At 43.2% G+C, this 16,997-nt stretch overlaps 1 long non-coding RNA gene across 1 annotated transcript in view; it reads right to left on the bottom strand.

The window, feature by feature from the left end:
• Nucleotides 1–16,135, bottom strand: part of LOC141249509 (uncharacterized) — a 37,754-nt gene extending 21,619 nt beyond the window's left edge. Inside the window, exon 1 of the long non-coding RNA XR_012312230.1 lies at nucleotides 15,980–16,135. This is a non-coding gene — a long non-coding RNA (uncharacterized lncRNA). The remainder of the gene's footprint in view (nucleotides 1–15,979) is intronic.
• Between the last annotated feature and the right edge of the window lie 862 nt (nucleotides 16,136–16,997).

Here is a 16,997-nt window from a genome sequence, read left to right on the forward strand (position 1 = left end):
ATGAGGTAATTACTCTCGAACGCTTCAACGGATCCCCCTGATTCTGAGATTGTTTTTTCGTGACATATTGTACTTCATGATTGTGGAAAAATTTCTTCGATATCACTTGCGTTTATTTGTGAAAAAAACGGAAATTTGGCGAAAATTTTGAAAATTTTGCAATTTTCAAAATTTGAATTTTTAAGCCCTGAAATCAGAGCGATATGTCACACAAAAGAGTTAATAAATAACATTTCCCACATGTCTACTTTACATCAGCACAATTTTGGAACCAAAATTTTTTTTTGTTAGGGAGCTATAAGGGTTAAAAGTTGACCAGCGATTTCTCATTTTTCCAACAAAATTTACAAAACCATTTTTTTAGGGACCACATCACATTTGAAGTCACTTTGAGAGGTCTTTATGACAGAAAATACCCAAAAGTGACACCATTCTAAAAACTGCACCCCTCAAGGTGCTCAAAACCACATTCAAGAACTTTATTAACCCTTCAGGTGCTTCACAGGAATTTTTTGAATGTGGAAGAAAAAAATGAACATTTAACTTTTTTCACAAAAATGTTAATTTAGACCCAATTTTTTTTATTTTCACAGGGGTAACAAGAAAAAATGGACCCCAAAATTTGTTGTGCAATTTCCCCTGGGCACGCAGATACCCAATATTTGGGGAAAAAATACTGTTTGGGCGCACGGCAGGGCTCGGAAGGGAAGGAGCGCTATTTGACTTTTTGATTGTAAAATTTGCTTGAATAATTAGCGGACGCCATGTTGTGTTTGGAGAGCCCATGTGTGCCCAAACTTTGGAGCTCCCCCACAAGTGACCCCATTTTGGAAACTAGACCCCCCAAGGCACCTTTCTAGATGCATAGTGAGCACTTGGAACCCCCAGGTGCTTCACAAATTGATTCGTAACAATGAAAAAGTGAAAAAAAAAAACACTTTTTCATTTTTATGAATCAATTTGTGAAGCACCTGAGTGTTCCAAGTGCTCACAATGCATCTAGATAGGTGCCTTGGGGGGTCTAGTTTCCAAAATGGGGTAACTTGTGGGGGAGCTCCAATGTTTGGGCACACAGCGGCTCTCCAAACGCAACATGGTGTCGCTAACAATTTGAGCCGATTTTCCGTTAAATTTGTTAGAGGACACCATGTTGCATTTAGAGAGTCCCTGTGTGCCCAAACATTGGAGCTCCCCCACAAGTGACCCCATTTTGGAAACTAGACCCCCCAAGGCACCTTTCTAGATGCATAGTGAGCACTTGGAACCCCCAGGTGCTTCACAAATTGATTCGTAATAATGAAAAAGTGAAAAAAAAAACACTTTTTCATTTTTACGAATCAATTTGTGAAGCACCTAGGGGTTCCAAGTGCTCACTATGCATCTAGATAGGTGCCTTGGGGGGTCTAGTTTCCAAAATGGGGTCACTTGTGGGGGAGCTCCAATGTTTGGGCACACAGGGACTCTCTAAATGCAACATGGTATCCGCTAACAAATTGAATGGAAAATCGGCTCAAATTGTTAGCGGACACCACATTGCGTTTGGAGAGCTTCTCTGTGCCCAAACTTTGGAGCTCCCCCACAAGTGACCCCATTTTGGAAACTAGACCCCCCAAGGCACCTTTCTAGATGCATAGTGAGCACTTGGAACCCCCAGGTGCTTCACAAATTGATTCGTAATAATGAAAAAGTGAAAAAAAAAACACTTTTTCATTTTTACGAATCAATTTGTGAAGCACCTAGGGGTTCCAAGTGCTCACTATGCATCTAGATAGGTGCCTTGGGGGGTCTAGTTTCCAAAATGGGGTCACTTGTGGGGGAGCTCCAATGTTTGGGCACACAGGGACTCTCTAAATGCAACATGGTATCCGCTAACAAATTGAATGGAAAATCGGCTCAAATTGTTAGCGGACGCCACATTGCGTTTGGAGAGCCCCTCTGTGCCCAAACTTTGGAGCTCCCCCACAAGTGACCCCATTTTGGAAACTAGACCCCCCAAGGCACCTTTCTAGATGCATAGTGAGCACTTGGAACCCCCAGGTGCTTCACAAATTGATTCGTAATAATGAAAAAGTGAAAAAAAAAACACTTTTTCATTTTTACGAATTAATTTGTGAAGCACCTAGGGGTTCCAAGTGCTCACTATGCATCTAGATAGGTGCCTTGGGGGGTCTAGTTTCCAAAATGGGGTCACTTGTGGAGGAGCTCCAATGTTTGGGCACACAGGGACTCTCCAAATGCAACATGATATCCGCTAACAATTTGAGCCGACAATTTGTTAGCGGATATCATGTTGCATTTGGAGAGTCCCTGTGTGCTCAAACATTGGAGCTCCCCCACAAGTGACCCCATTTTGGAAACTAGACCCCCCAAGGCACCTATCTAGATTCATAGTGAGCACTTGGAACCCCAGGTGCTTCACAAATTGATTCATAAAAATGAAAAAGTGTTTTTTTTTTCACTTTTTCATTTTTACGAATCAATTTGTGAAGCACCTGGGGGTTCCAAGTGCTCACTATGCATCTAGAAAGGTGCCTTGGGGGGTCTAGTTTCCAAAATGGGGTCACTTGTGGGGGAGCTCCAAAGTTTGGGCACAGAGGGGCTCTCCAAACGCAATGTGGTGTCCGCTAACAATTTGAGCCGATTTTCCATTCAATTTGTTAGCGGATACCATGTTGCATTTAGAGAGTCCCTGTGTGCCCAAACATTGGAGCTCCCCCACAAGTGACCCCATTTTGGAAACTAGACCCCCCAAGGCACCTATCTAGATTCATAGTGAGCACTTGGAACCCCAGGTGCTTCACAAATTGATTCATAAAAATGAAAAAGTGTTTTATTTTCACTTTTTCATTTTTACGAATCAATTTGTGAAGCACCTGGGGGTTCTAAGTGCTCACTATGCATCTAGATAGGTGCCTTGGGGGGTCTAGTTTCCAAAATGGGGTCACTTGTGGGGGAGCTCCAATGTTTGGACACACAGGGGCTCTCCAAACGCAACATGGCGTCCGCTAACAATTTGAGCCGATTTTCCATTCAATTTGTTAGCGGACACCATGTCGCGTTTGGAGAGCCCGTGATGTGCCTAAACAGTGGAGCTCCCCCACAAGTGTCCCCATTTTGGAAACTATACCCCTCAAAGATTTTATTAAGGTGTATAGTGAACATTTTGAACCCAGAGGTACGGCACATTATTTGTTTACATTAGGTCATCATATTGAATAAGTTTTCATTATTCTTGAGCGCAAGTGCTCGCTACTTGAGTTTGCATCGGGTACTCAGGTATGCACCATGTACAGCGTGTGCTCGAGTGACATGCTCGAGTCCCTGCTCCGCATGTTTCACGGTTATTAGACACCCAAAAAAAAACATGCGGGGATCGCTCGTGCATGGCAGGCATTCCCCGTAAAGTTTTTTGGCCGCGAAGCATATGGGGCAGAGACTCGAGCATGTCACTCAAATACCCACGATACTAAATGCATACCAGAGCACCCGATGCAAACTCAAGTAGCGAGCACTTGCTCTCAACACTAGTCGCCATATCGTCATCTTTTTTTCTTACTTTTGAAAAAAATCCCAACCCCAGCCCTAACCCTAGCACAACCCTAGCCCCAGCACAACCCTAGCCCCAGCACAACCCTAGCCCCAGCACAACCCTAGCCCCAAACCCAGCCCTAACCCTAGCCCAATCCTAACTCAAGAGTTTATTTTTGACGCCGTTCCTTGTGCGGTATAAGTGATTAGACGACTTTATTCTTCGGGTCGGTGTGATTACAGCAATGCCAGAATCATATGGGGTTTTTATGACTGACAGCTGTCACACACTAAAAGACGCATTTTTTGTAAAATCTAGTTTTTGCATCGCCATATTTTGAGAGCTATAATTTTTCCAAATTTTGGCAGACAGTCATGTGACGGCTCGTTTTTTGCGGGATGACTTGACGTTGTTATTGGTGCCATTTTCAGGCACGTGACATTTTTTGATCGCTTTCTATTCCGATTTTTGGGAGGCAGAATAAACAAAAACCAACAATTCAGGAATTGTTTTTTTTTTTTTTTTTTTATTCTGTTCCGCGTGTGGTAAAATTGATGAGGCAGCTTTACTCTTCGGGTCAGTACGTTTACAGCGGTACCACATTTGTATAATTTTTCTATGTTTTGGCGCTTATACACAATAAAAGCTATTTTATAGAAAAAAATATTTTTTAGTATCGCTTTATTCTGAGAGCTATAACTTTTTTATTTTTCGGCTGATGGAGCTATATGGCGGCTTGTTTTTTGCGGGACGAGATGACGTTTTCAGCGGTATCATTTTTATTTATATGCGTCTTTTTGATCGCGTGTTATTCCACTTTTTGTTTGGCGGTATGGTGATAAAGCATTGTTTTTTGCTTGTTTTTTTTTTTTTTTTTTTTACCGTGTTCACTGAAGGGGTTAACTAGTGGGACAGTTTTATAGGTCAGGTTGTTCCGGACGCGGCGATACCAAATATGTGTACTTTTATTGTTTTTTTTTTATTTTTTTTATAATAATATTTATTGATGGGTACATTATATTTTTATTTTTGGTGTATTATTTTTTTTATTTTTTTATAATATTTTTGCACATTTTTTTTTTTTTTTTTTTTCCACTTTCACACAGTTTATACACTTTATTACTTTGTCCCACTCTGGGACTTTCACTTTTTTTTTTCTGATCGCCTGCATGGCACAGGAATGGAGCACCATCCCTATGCCATGAAGGCTGTCAGAAGTGCACAGTGTGAAGATTGCTTGGAGATGCACTGCGCATGTCCAAGCAATCTTCCTGCTCTCTGGTGACCCGGATGTTGTCATGACGACATCGGGTCGTCATGGCAACACCCGGGAAGCCTTTGCAGACTGCGCTGGAAGCCGGAAGAGGAGGTGAGTATCGGCGATCACCTCCCCTTGCCCCCGCAATGCCGCGATCGACTTCGATCGACTTCGATCGCAGCATCGCGGGGGTTAATGTGCTGGGAGCGGTGCGTGACCGCTCCCTGCACATAGTACCGGGTGTCAGCTGTGACAATCAGCTGACACCCGGCGGCGATCGCGCCCGCACAGCCTGTGTGCGCGCGCGATCGCCATGACGTACTAATACGGGTCTGGCTCTTAAGTCCCAGGGCACAGACGCGTATTAGTACGTCAGATGTTATTAAGGGGTTAATGTGGCCTATTATATTGCCAAAAACAACAGACCTTTCACAGATTTTGAAGGGTTGCTAGAGTTGACGGAGAAATTAGGGAGTGCTGTGCGACAGGAATATGCAAACGATAAAAGATGTAAAGAATTCATTTCCCATATTGCAGAAATAATCAGGAAAAACCTAATCAGTGAGCTCAAAGAGGCAAAATATGTCAGCTTGATGCTAGATGGCTCAACTGACAAAGCAGGGGTTGAACAACTGATTCTGTATGTCAGGTACATCAAGGACAACAGGGTCAAAGAAGTATTTCTTTCTGTTTCTCCTCTTGAAATGGCTACTGCAGATGGATATTTAGAAGCGCTCACAGTAGAACTTAGAACACTTGGTCTTGTAGGCTGGCTTTCTTCAAGTCACTTGATTGCCATTGGTACAGATGGTGCTGCCAGCATGATTGGGACCGAAAATGGCTTGGTGCAGAAAATACGCCAAAACATCAGTCATTTAATTGGCATTCACTGTGTTGCACACCGATTGAACTTAAGTGTATTAAGTTCAGTAAAACAAGCTAAATTAATTGATGATTTTGACTCTATTTTAAAGAAACTCTACCAATTTTATCAATACTCACCTAAGAGAATGCGACAGCTGAAGCAAGTAGCAGAAAACCTGCAGCTTACAATTCTGAAATTCCAATACTTGCATAATGTCAGATGGGTAGCAAGCAAAGTCGGTGCTCTGTCTGCACTTGTCAAAGACTGGAAATGCGTGACAATCCACCTAGAAAGTGTGGCTGCGGAAAAAGACAGTGCCTCTACAGCTGCCCATGGTTTACTGAGAAAGCTCACAGATTTTAAATTTGTTCACATGCTCCATTTTCTACTGGACTATCTGGAAATTCTTAAAAACTTGTCACTTATATTTCAAAGGGAAGAGCTTTTTTTAAGCACAATTGAGTTGCATGTGAAAAGCACAATTTCAACAATCAATTCACTTAGAGATGCACCAAAACAACATGAGGCCAGATTTGTCTCAGGAACATCTCTTCAAGGACTGTTTCAAAATGTACAGCTACATGGACTGAGCAACACTGTAGCTGCATCAATTCAGCAGGAAAAAGCTAATTTAATTAATCATGCAGTTAAATACTTGACAGTGCGATTTCTAAGTGATATAAATATTGAAAGATCCACCGCAGTGTTTGACACCTTTGCCTGGCCAGCAGGAGCAACATTGCAAGACTACGGTGTGGTTGAGATTACTGCATTGGCTCATCATTTTCGTAAACAGCTATCTCCACCTGAAAGTGATGACCAATGCATTCACTCACTCCTCAATGAGTGGTATGAGTTTAAGGTCCTTGGAAAAGGAAAGAAACTGTGAGAGCTTCTGGATTTGGCACTCTCCAACACCGAGAGATTTCCAGTTCTGGGAAACCTGTTGTCGATTGTGGCGGTGCTCCCTGTCTCAACCTCATGTTGTGAAAGAGGATTTAGTTTGATGAACATGGTCAAAAATAAACTTTCTTCTTGCATCCTTGATCTGAATTTAAGTGACTTGTTTATGATCACCATGAATGGGCCATCTGTGAAGGCGTTTGATCCTGCCAAGGCTGTGGACCACTGGTACTTCAGCTCTAAAATCACAAGGCATGTTCATGGCCACAAAAAGCAAAGTGAAAAACACTAGAATGTTGCCTAAAATCTAAAATATCAAAATATAATATTTATTATCTTTAAAAGTAAAATGTTGTTTATAACGTTTGTAATGTTTTTTTTTGTTAAATTAAAAACCAAGTTTGCTTAAAAAAAATTCTGGCTCCTAAATTTTTTGGCTGGCTCCTAGATTCTGAACAACTTTGTCGACCCCTGCTTTAAATGCAATTCACGCTCACGGCTACTTGAAGATCGCGACCCAACCGCACACTGTAATCTTTGGCCGCTCAGTGCCTCAGTGTAAAATATAAAGCAACTTTGCAAACAGTCTAATGGCCTCTCACCGGGGCGATCATCGTCGTATGATCATTCTGTCACAGGTGTGCCAGACAGTCACCCTGCAGTTGGTTGCAGAAGATCTCTTCGTTTGGCATTACAGACACCTTCTTGAACCTGTCTCACTCTAGGACCCAGCGACTACCTCCCTTCTGCTAACTGACACCCAGGCCTGGGTGTTTAAATACTTTGTTTGCAGCAGGGTGGAGCCGGTAATATTCACATATTCCCTTGTGTTTGGCTTGGAGCTGTTGCTTACTTCTTTTCTGGTGCATCTCTCTGAAGTCGGCTCAAGCTAAGTTACTTTCCCCGTGTGTGTCTCCCTTGTTGTCTTTAGTTGCTAGTGGGGACTGACTAGTGCTCAACCCCCCTTTTCCTATCCCGGGCCAAGCACTAGGGATATACAGGGTTAGGTTCCTGTACGGCGATTGGTGAGGAACCAATATAGGAACGACAGGGGAGTCAGGGTGATATTAGATCAGCCTAGGAGGTCTCCACTACCCCTTTCCCTAGTGCCTGGGCTCCCTTTCCCTCATGTTGCACTTAGCCTTTCCTACACCTTGCGTGACACATTCCCAGTCTATATCATAAGCCAATCGTTTGGCGTTTTTTTTTTGTTCACAGCGATAACGATGACTTGTCGGTAGCACATCCCCCTGCTGTAAACAGGAACAGTCGAGAATAACGTGAACTACATGAGAGGATGTGGCGAAACAATCGTTCTCATGAGAGCTGCAATGTGTAGATGATTGCAAGCAAGAGCAGAATGGTTGGCTAAATCATTGAATGACAATCATTGCTGACAATTTACCTACCCTACCGATCTCCTCTCCTTCTCTTCCACCACTGACGCGTGGCCACCAGCAGCAACCGGTCAGTTCACCCATCAAATATGCCAGAAGAGAAGATGGGATCAGAAGGAGAACCGGCCAGCGGTAAGTAGAAAGACTGATGGAAGATTGTTTAATCGGTTGTTTTGAGTATACAGCTCCTATACAAGCTTATATGTCTCCATGGTAAAAGGCTAAAGGTTCAGAATAAAATTACAAACCCTATGTAGTCCTATTTTTTAAGGCCAGTTTCTTATGTCTGACTTCCATGGTCAGAAGACACACCGTGGTGTCCGAACGGGACGAGGGTCTACTGACTCCAACTCGTATGCCCATGAGGATGTTATGTTATGGTCAAGAGGCCTGTGGCCGATTCGGACCTGGTGGTCCGTAATTGGCGGGTCAACGCTGGCCTTACTGCGGAGTAAATGCCAGAATTTACACCCGAAGTTTTATGGATAAAAAACACACACAACATTCTGCAGCTTTTCCAATATTAATATCTCACATTCTAGTGGAGTCTATTACATCTTACAAGTGAAGAGCCAAAGCTGCGGACTTACTGTACCGTGACGATCCTATACGCCGTAGGGGAGGACGTCTTTCCACGCGTGCAGACTGCTGTAATCCCGGCTTTTACTCTGCACTAAATTAATCCCCGCAGACACACAAATAAAATAGCTAATGGCTCCACAGATCAAGGACGTTCCAACATTCACGGCGTACAATGTCACGAAGCACGCAGACCCCAGAGCGCGATGATGTGCAGCCCGCCTGGTGTATGGGGATGTATGAAGAACTGCAGGGTCTATACCTGGTGTTATAAGGAGAGAGCAATGTGAACAGTGCTCATAGACAGGATATCATTAGCGTCACGTATCCTCTCCTCTACCGTGAGATTCCAGATGATCGGACGCTTCTAGATTCAAAAGGGAATGTCCTGTGAACTCTATTTTAGTGTTGTTACTTAGATTTAAAGTCTGTAGCATCCCTGGTGGCAGCCATATTGGAGTAAGACACTTTTTCCTGGATAGTCCATGCAGCAGGACGTTTTTGCTGCAATGAATGGCGGTTACCAGAGAAATGTCATAAACATAGGGTAGGGCCAGGCAGTGCGACGGGCTGCTCGTGTCCGGTACTCTGCCAACCATTACCATGACCAGAACAAAACAGAGCCGCCATCGTGGGCAGGGCTTCAATCCTGTTGCAATGGCACCATCCATCTGGCGGTACCATTAAAAGGTAGTTAGTTGGGAATCCACGCCGATACCATGGACTGTGTTCCTGCTTAGAAGTCCCAGACAAACCCAGCTGCTACAAATACCGGTGTCAGTTCAGCATTGGACTCTATGACAAACTCAGCTCTGTTACCTTGCTGAGTCAACTCTGCCGTACCACTAAGAGCTCTGCAGCGAACTCTGTGACAAACTCAGCTCTGTTACCTTGCTGCGTCAACTCTGCCGTACCACTAACAGCTCTGCAGCGAACTCTGTGACAAACTCAGCTGTTACCTTGCTGAGTCAACTCTGCCGTACCACTAAGAGCTCTGCAGCGAACTCTGTGACAAACTCAGCTCTGTTGTCTCACTGCGTCAACTCTGCCGTCCCACTGACAGCTGAGTTTGTCACAGAGTTCACAGCAGAGCTGTCAGTGGTATGGCTGAGTTGATGCTGCGAGCTAACAACAGAGCTGAGTTTGTCACAGAGTTCTCTGCAGAGCTCTGTTAGCTTGCTGCATCAACTCTGCCGTACCACTGACAGCTCAGATGTGAACTATGTGAATTCTGTGAAAAACTCATCTCACTGCGTCAACGCTGCCGTACTACTATTGACAGCTCTGCAGAGAACTCTATGACAAACTCAGCTGTGTTAGCTCGTTGCGTCAACTATGCCGTACCACTGACAGCTCTGTAGCGAACTCTGCCAAACCCACCACTTCCTCATTGCGGATTCTCCTCTTTTTCCTTGTGGACCCCAACTATCTGTTATGCCGTAATCTCAGTTCTGCTCCAACAGATCCCGTTGGCTCTTCCAGATACCATTCTGCAGCCACAACTTCCTTTGTTCCGTCTGGATTGCTGTGCTGAACCAATGTCATCTACCCGTGCTTCACAACTAATCATCCGGACTAAGGGTTTTGAGGACTTCATCAGGAGTAAGCCGTTTCCCAGACCTCGAACCTTGTCGTCATTGTCATGGAAGTCACAAGAGACCAGCGTATGGAGCTTTATTTGTGGGTATAGTATTACTATTTTGACCTCTACCAACAGCACAGAGTAGTCACTAAAATACCATTTTATGATAATGAGATGACCCTGCTCCAGTCTATACAGTAAAGTTACAAAAGAAAATGTGTCTGGCAAAACACAACCTTAAAAATTGATATAACACAATTTAAAAAAGAAATTTATATAAAAGGCATTTCTTCTTTCACAATGTGCTCAAAAATGTACAGTGACCACCACCCTCCACAACACTAGATCCTCTCCCCCCATCAATAATCAATGCCGGCCAAATGCAGCCATCTTCCAGCAATTCTAGACATGGCTGGTAATGATTCATTCAGATAATTAACAAGCACCAGCCTCTTGTTTTTGGGCCACATGTGCAGATTTGATGCCAACTGGCTGATGCCGCAGCGAAATACAATAGCTCAAACGGCTGGTCCAGCAGTGAAACATGGCTGCTGCTCGTATGTAAGTGATAAGCGGTAGATTCAGGAGATACGTTTGCAGGCAGAGATCGCTTTATAAGTGCTGGGATCGCAGCCCAGAAACAATAAAGAAAAGGAGGAAAACAAAACAAAATATATCAAGGTTACATTGAAAAGACTAGAGTCATTTCCTGCATCAGCAAGCCGGAGAGATGCAACGACAGACACTGTAGATCCCAAGCGAAGTGCTGAAAGGGACGGTGAAGTGCACACCAAGGGGTTAACATGGCAGATGGTGTAAGCACTTGACCAGCGCAAGATGCCATCTTGCTATAGAAGTCAATGGAAAAACACAGCTCCTTAGACAGCATAGTGGCCATTCTCAGTACTGCAACTCACATTTACTTCAAGAACAGCGCATTCAACTGCAGCTGAAAACAGCTGATTAATGGGGGTGCCGGGTCCTGCGCTATCTAGAGTCTTCTTGAGGCAGCGCTGACCCTCCGACTCCACCAATCTTTGTTATCAGGGAAGATGAGCCGCTACAAGAGTGATCTGGCAGCGGCTTACTCCACTTTCCTTTTTGCAAACGCATGCATGATCAACTAAACCCGATAGTGCATGTGTATGGGGAAAGGCTAGCTCCAGAGAAATAGCTGTTGGCAGCTACCGAAGTTGTATGGTCAAGAATTAATAGGGGTTGTCCACTAATTATCCAGAAAAAAAAAAAAAAGAAAGGAACCGCTGTTCCAGCCTTTACAGCGATGTCGGCGCAGTCTCTCCCTGCAGTCTCGTGACACAGTTATGTCTTGTAACGGCTGCAGCCAATTAGTAGACGCTGATCGCCTTTAGCCTTCCAGTATTCTGTCAGTGTGCTTCCGCTCTGATGGAATACTAGAAGGCTGCAGCCGATCAGTGGCCGCTTATGGACAACTCCTTTAAAATTGAGGTGAAAGTTTGATATTACCTGTCCCCAATGCCTTAAAGGGGTTTAACATTCATCATCCATTTATAGAATAGGTGATAAATAATAGGTTTGGTATTGGTGTAGGTTCAAGGACCTGAGGATCAGGACAATCAATCAGTAGAACAGGTCCCTGCTCTTTACAATCAAACAGACAGGGGACCACATATATTTACAGTATGGGGGGGGACCGTACTCCAATCTGACTCCCACTGAGCTTTTATCATCTTCCATACAGATATGGGAATGTTTCAGCTGAGAAAACCCTTTAAAAAAAATATATATAACCAGACTTTATCCTTGGCTTACCCTTAGGATTGACTCCAACAAGTGCTGCTCCTGTTTACACTCCATTCACTTCAACGTGACTGTCCCACTGCGGCCGACACTATGCCGGCGCCACCAGTGCCGGCCGCAGTGGGACAATGCCGGCGCCACCAGTGCCGGCCGCAGTGGGACAAAGCTCTCTATGGTGCACTTTAAAAGACATCTCCCACCACCCAGCCGTAGAGTATCTTGTTGTGCCATCGCCGCTGACTCAGAAACGAGACCAAGAAAGATAACAATAGAGTGGTGATTTATCTCTAGAACAGGAACAATCATCTCGATCTGTAAATCTCACCAATTATAGGTAATGAATCCCTATAATCTGGAGACAAACTCCTTGCAACTGCAGATGGATGGCGGGTTTATTTTCTTACAAAAGGAGCTAAATTAAAAGGGTTTGTAAACTTTCACAACTTTATTTTGGAGTTACTCTGATGTATCAAATAAACAAAAAATAGGAGCAAAACTGCAAATAGTCTGTTTAAAAACCTCCTACCGTTTTGTGTTTACAGCTCTTAAGCAGGCTTATGCATCTCAATGGTTACAAATAATCAAGGAATAGGTCTTAAAACTGAAGTCATACTTCCTTCCATCTTCCCCCTCTTCTACTGCCTATAGGCAGAAGGAGGAACATATAACTGCAGGGATTTTTTTTTTAGCTTGTTACCATGGAGACACATAGGTCTGCACAGGAGCTGTATACCAAAAGCAGTAGCAGATATTTTTTAGAAGGTTATGACAAACAAGTGATATAGGAGCTGTAATAATGGCTGGATAGTTGTCGTACAATTTAACAAAAATAGGCAAAACTAGAAAATGGCTTTACAGGCAGGGGCCACGTCTTTCTAGGCAGGGGCCGCGTCTTTCTAGGCAGGGGCCGCGTCTTTCTAGGCAGGGGCCGCGTCCGCAGGCGGAGCGCCTTTACAGGGAGGGGCCGCGTCCGCAGGCGGAGCGCCTTTACAGGCAGGGGCCGCGTCCGCAGGCGGAGCGCCTTTACAGGCAGGGGCCGCGTCCGCAGGCGGAGCGCCTTTACAGGCAGGGGCCGCGTCCGCAGGCGGAGCGCCTTTACAGGCAGGGGCCGCGGCTTTCTAGGCAGGGGCCGCGGCTTTCTAGGCAGGGGCCGCGGCTTTCTAGGCAGGGGCCGCGGCTTTCTAGGCAGGGGCTGATTCATTAAGAACGGCGTTTTGCACCAGTTTTAATGCAAGTAGTGCAATGCGCTGAATTCATTAAGGGGTATGAGCCTCATTAATGAATTTGGTGCATCTTTCCACTACCGCCACTAGAAACTTATATCAGCCAGATTCGGTTGTAAATTTCTGGAGTAAATTACGATGACTTTGTTAGCGCGAGTTTGGCCACGCCCCCATCCCAGCTCCACCCACTTTGAATGATCAGGCCAGGACTAGCATAAAAAACAATAAGAGTTACAAACTATTTGCACAAATTTGATACAAAAATTTGCAAAGCTTCAAAGAGTTTTATGCCAGAAAACTGGCTAAAACTGTTTGAAGAATCAGGCCCATAGGCTGTGTTCACAGGAAATGGCTCTGTAGGCATAGGCTGTGTTCATACCTTGCAATTTAAGTTTTTATTGTAACGCAGTTTTGCATAACAGTTGCATTTTTTCAGCAAACCTACTTCAAAAACTGTGCAACCAAAGCTTTAGTACAGAACTGTGACGGTGCTACAGGTACATGTGAGGCCAGGCCAGAGAGCGAGGCTTCTCTGCTGCACAGCACCCTCCTGACTCCGCTCCACCATCATATTCAGCACCCGCTCAATGCCAGAGAATTCTTTATTATTTACCATACAGATTATGGGATTTACACCACGCGGCCGTCATGCGTAGGTTACGGGATGAAGAATTGCTGGTTTAATTAACCCATGTAATTGGTGCTAAAAAATAATTTTTGCTGTTAGATTCATTAAAAAATTTGCGCAGATTGCCTTCTATCGCTTCTGTGTTGCTCCGTCTATTGCTGGCAGATGAATGAGTTAACTGAGAAGCTGTCAGGGAACTCATTCTTTCTCTGAGCTCCTCTCAGTTGTCACCCGTCCAGTCCTGGTTGAATCTTCTGGTCCTTGCCACATGTGCAGAAATCCCGGGAGGGTACGAATAATCATGACGTCACGATGGAAGTTGTCACCTTGCACAAAACATCCCCGGGCTTCATCAGAGCTCAGTTTGAGAGGCCCATGGACGTCAGCACAAGAGGCAGGGATCAGAAGGTTCAACAAGGATCAGACAGTGAGGAGAGGAGGGACCGGAGAGGTGAGTAGAAGGATTTTTTTTTAACCTTTTAATAGCACCTTACATTTGGGAGGAAAAAAATGGCGGCCACCAAAATTCCACTCGAATTTATTCGCTCATCTAAAAAGGCCTGTAATCCAAACGGTGCAAAATGTTTAACAAAACCCAAATCAATGGTTTTAATAAAAAATATATATATAATAATATCCAAAGGGCAACCCCTTTAAGACCCATATTTGGCCACCGTTATTGAATTGTATGGAGTTCTGCATCCACCATCAGTTATGAAATCTGTCCCTACTGACATCAACAAGCCTTTTCTACTACAGGACGTATGTGGGTCTCTCGATTTATTACTAATCTCTATGAGCCAGAGCGTTAACACAGCTCCCAAAACCCCCCACCATGTAATCCCACCCAAGTCATAAATGGCCGATTTACTTGAAAAAGCCATTAGAGAAAATTTAATCAACACTGGTTTTTGTTGTCCATAGCAACCAATCACAGCGCAGCTTTCATTTTACCACAGAGGTTTACGACATAAAAGAGGAGATCTGATTGGTTGCTATTGGCAACTAAGGCAGTTTTGATAAGTGGGGCACATACATGATTTTCTCCAAATCCGGGGGCAAATATCGCACATTAACGTTCATAATTAGGTCTTTTTTAGGTCCATGGAAGTGGGGGGGGGGTTGGTTTTTTTTAACTAATTTTAGGGATTTTGGGCAAAAATCTAAAAAAAAAAATTATCAAGTTTTTTCAAAAATTTCAGAAAATGTTAAAAAAAAAAAAACAAGTAATAATAAAAAATAAAAAAAATTGTGTCGACCTGACTTATTTATTCTTCCATCTATGGAGCCATCAAGGGGTTTGTTTTAAGCGGGGGTGAGATGATGTTTTGAAGATACCATTTTGGGGTATATAGGGTATTTTGGGGTTTTTTTATTGAACTTTTTTGTGGGGTGGTGGGACTGCAGGAACTAAAATACTGTACATCATTTTTGTTATTTACATTTTTTTTTCCCGCCACCTTATTGGATATTTTTATTATTGCCAAAAAGTTAAAAAAAAAAAAAATAGCACACACGTTATTTTGGGAGTTGTAGTTCCAGAGCAGATAACAACCCTAAAGGTCTAAGGGACTAATAATAATAATAATAATAATATAAAAAAAAAAAATCAGGACCATATTGTAGCATTAGCTGAGTTTATGGCTGTGACAACCAGCACGGACACGTTTACTTCTACGAGAGATTGTCAGAAAGTTTTTCGGCAGTTATGCTTGGTGGCAAATCTTCGAGGGAAAGTGGGAAAATGATATAATCGGGGAGACAGCCGCCGTCGCCATACATCAGTCCTGTGGCTGAAAACAGCTGGTTATCATCCAACAAGTATATTAAAAAAAATAAAAAAAACTAATGGAATTTTTATTTATTTTTTTTATTATAAAAATTGCAAAAAAATAAAAAATAAAATAGCAATAATCATAAGATTTAATGCAGGACCTAAAAAAAAAAGTAAACTTTATCTGGTTGTCAGATGGCAGTGACGTCACGGGGGTGGGGAACAAAACTCAGCAGAGAAATTGAAAAAAAAAAAAAACTTTTTATTTTTCCTTAAACTATGCGCCAGAGATCTCTAACTCCGATCAGGGAGATCGCAAGATCTGCAGCCCAGATCCGCAAGCGACACAACTTCTGCAGCGATAATGGCCGAACCCCAGCTCTGCACCAATGCAAAACCCGCGGCCGATTAAATCCCTGCCGACCCCACCAAGCCCCCAACACCCCCAGCCCCGGATCTCACCTCCTGCTCTCAGCTTGGTCCCAACAAGCAGCCCATGGAGAGGAACCTCCAGAGCGGAGAAGCGCAAAACTACAACTCCCGGCAACACTGAGCGACGGCTTCAAAGCGGAAAAAACTTTATTAGGGGAGGCAGCAGTCAGGGCTGACGTGGCTGCACGAGCGGCGGAGACCACGCCCACCTCAGCCAGTGCAGATTCCTGCAGATGTGACTGTGCGCTGATAGGGGGCAGTTCACACAGATGCGACCGGAGCCTACAGGGCAGCACGGGGACTGACCTCACCAGTCTGGCTCATAGATTTGATGCGGTTTCAAGTTATTTCTTCACTTCAGTTTTTATCCTGTGGATTTTTAAGCTGATTCTGCTACAAAATCCACATTAACTCCTTAACGACCGTGCAACTTTTACTTTTCTTTTATTATTGCTTTTTCCGTTTGTTTGTTTTTTCCTCCCCTTCATTTTTCTGCCGATGGAGCTGTGTTTTTTTTATTATATTATATATTATAAAATATATATAATTTGGCGCTATATATTATATAGCTAGTGCCAAAAATTCTGAAAACAAAACCCAGAAAAATGTGATTAACCCTCTTTTTTCTCCCATTCAAAGAAAAAAAAAAAAAATATATATATATATATATATATATATATATATATATATATATATATATATATAAAATACACATAAAAGTCCGATCTCTCAAAATAGAAAAAAAAAATTAACTTTATCGGTAAATATCATTTAGAAAAAAAATAAAAAAGGCTCCAGGTCTCTAAAAGGGGCTTAAAAATAACGTAAACAGTAAAAAATAAAAGTTTAACAAAATATATTTTAAAACATAAAATTTTTGCACCCTGAGCTGATTTTTTTTATTGATATGATTTTGGGGTACAGACGTTTCAATCTCTTCTAATTGCATTTTTGTGGTGACCGAAAAAAGCACAATTTTGGCGTTTCTATTTTTTTTTATGGTATTTACCAATTAGGTTGATCAGACTTTTATGTGTATATATTTTTT

The sequence above is a fragment of the Phyllobates terribilis genome, unplaced genomic scaffold (assembly GCF_046119375.1).
Source record: "Phyllobates terribilis strain yellow unplaced genomic scaffold, ASM4611937v1 Scaffold_2__4_contigs__length_985480577, whole genome shotgun sequence".
Classification (NCBI taxonomy): Eukaryota; Metazoa; Chordata; class Amphibia; order Anura; family Dendrobatidae; genus Phyllobates; species Phyllobates terribilis.